The 2,542-nt window shown below is 47.2% G+C and overlaps 1 long non-coding RNA gene across 1 annotated transcript; it reads right to left on the reverse strand.

Moving 5' to 3' along the window:
* Positions 1-1,102: 1,102 nt before the first annotated feature.
* Positions 1,103-2,439, reverse strand: LOC106893002. Its single transcript, XR_001412964.1, has 2 exons — positions 1,909-2,439; positions 1,103-1,560 (listed from the first exon to the last, which is right to left on the reverse strand). It is a non-coding gene; the product is annotated as an uncharacterized LOC106893002 (long non-coding RNA).
* Between the last annotated feature and the right edge of the window lie 103 nt (positions 2,440-2,542).

Consider the following 2,542-nt stretch of genomic DNA (forward strand, 5'->3'; position numbering starts at 1 on the left):
TTTTCTACCCTCCAGTTGTGTAAGAACTCAAAATTTTGCCAGCCCATGAACTTGCCTGGTCATAGTTAAACAGACTTTTGAAAAAAACCCTGACCTCACTATAGCAGCAAAGACTCGTGCCACACAGGATGAGTGAAAGACGATGATAAAAGTAGCTTGGTAGTACGTTAGTATGCTAATAACAAAACGGACATCTTCATGCTTGCTAAGGAAAGCAGCCTTTTCATTCTGAAAGTCAGCTTGACTCCTGTGGGGATGTGCGTAGTGTAGTCTATGGGTTGTTTGTTGTTTTTATTTTCTTTTCCCTCATGTGGCAAACCCTATAGCTGGGTTTGAGGGGGAAGTAGTTAAAATATGAGAGGGGCTGCTCTAGGTTTTAGGGCTGATGTTACTTGGGTTTTGTTTCCTACTGAAGGTAGCAGAAGCTTCACAACTGCTCCCCCCTCCTTCCCCTCCCCGAATCTCAGCCTTTTCTGAGAAGGAGAAAGGAGAACTGGCACCCAGGCGCACCTTGCTCCTTCTAAAAATGTAACAGAGCATTGCATAAATATAAAAGAGAAGAAAAAAAAATCCCTGATTACAAAATGGGATGTTTGGTGTATAACTGTGAACTTCCTTCCAATGGGGATGAGTCTCCATTTCATCTTATGGGATTTTTTTTATTTATTTTGGAAACATGGGTTTAATTTTAGAGAAACGGCAGTGGAATGATTGCGACCTCGAAGTGAGGGGCCCAGACTATGGACACAATTGAGCAGCCATCTCTCTGGCATGCGTCTTGGGAGAAATGTCTCAAAGTAAAGATATAGCTCGTAATTTAAGGCCCAGACACTTTTTTTTTCTTTTTTTTCTTTTTTTTTTCCTGGAGACTGAACTGAGTAGGTAAGCTGAACTGCTGCTTTTCTAATCTAACCTACATTAAGGATGTTTTGAACACACATCCAAAGTTGTATTTTATAACTTCTTGAAAACAAAACAGGTTCTTTAGATTTTTGAACCATGGGAGTATATTTGGAATTGATTTGAGAAAGGAAAGAGCTACAGATGATTGTGTTTCTGTATCTAGGAAAGTGTCACAGATACATGAAGGCAGGAAACAGTATCATTTAATAGAGACTCTATTTTTGACGCAACATGATTTTCACACGGAACCATGTGTTTGTTTCTCTAATATGTGAGAAGGCAGTAGCAGATGTATCTTCTTCCATGTTTCTAGCATATTATATAGTGTCTTCGTAATAGTTGAGCCAAAGCCAGTAAGAGCCAGTGGAAGGCAGCTCCACCGTCACACCTTGCCGTACAGCGCATACATTGGTAGGGCACAAAGTCTTAACATGATAAAGTAACATTTTACAATGTTTCTCAGAAATAACATTAGGCGTGAACAAAGAATAAGATAACCTAACTGATGATACTTCTCTACGCAATACTTTGCTGATAGGCACGGCCCTGCTGAACAGGGAGCAGCGCTCGTAGGGCGTGATGCCCATTTCAAGCAAATGATATGGCGTGGTAAGTTCCCAGTCAAAGAGCTGTCCTTTCACTCATGGGCCCCAGCACCTGAATAAAATTAAGGAAAAAAAAGGTGTGAGTTTCACATCTGTCCTTCATGTATGTAAAATGTTAACAATTCACTTTTATTGTATGTGAGAAGTGTTTTCCTTCAAAACCACACCTGGTGTACTGGGGGTCCCTGAGCGCTAAAGAGCTGAAGAGGTTCGGCACCACCTGCACCTCCACACTGGAGGCCCAGACCCCTTAGAGAGGCCACCTGCACCCTGGGTGTCTTAATAACCAAGCAGGGGACGTGCTTCTGCCTCTGCCTGCGGGGAAGCAGAGGGCCTCTTTGTGCCTCCTCCGCCTTTGCTGGAGGCTGACTCCCTCCAGTGTCCCCGGCCTGCGACATACCCAGCACTCGCCTCTCACCCCTCAGGGGCAGGCTCAGCGGCGGCAAGGTTTTTGGTGGGATGGAGGATGTCCATTTTCTCCTCTGGAAAACTGGCAGCAGAGGTGGTGAGAGTGGGAGCCGGTGGGGGTGAAGGCTGGCCGTGGGGCACTTTTCCTCTGCCCTCAGGATGGGTGGAAGATAGGGGAGGTCGCAGTGCGGGCACAAACTGGGGATATTGCAGTAGGTGCTTCCACAGACTGGGCAGGCAGCGGCGACTGGCAAGAAATCTTTCCTCTGCAGGAAGTTTTCTCCCCATCAAAGCATAGCAAGACTTTGTTTGGTTTCTTTTCCCTTCTGTTAGCAAGTGAAGATATATTCCAGGTACCACCGGGGCAGGAAGAAGCAAAACGTCAGTAGGGAACACCAGGCTTTACCCAACGGCACCTGCCAGCTGATATTTCACCAGGCAGCACCGCCCGGAGGGGTGTGGGGGGGGGAGGTGCGTGTGTGTGCAAGTGGAGTTCTTTCCCGTTGGTGGCCCAAGCCTTACCGGCGTCACCTCCACAGCTCTCACACCGCCCCGACGAACCACGCCGCCCCCGCCACCCTCCCCTGCTCCTCCCGTCCCTCACCCCGCACTTGACCGGATGAACA

Source organism: Calidris pugnax, unplaced genomic scaffold, assembly GCF_001431845.1.
Source record: "Calidris pugnax isolate Ruff unplaced genomic scaffold, ASM143184v1 scaffold24, whole genome shotgun sequence".
Classification (NCBI taxonomy): domain Eukaryota; kingdom Metazoa; phylum Chordata; class Aves; order Charadriiformes; family Scolopacidae; genus Calidris; species Calidris pugnax.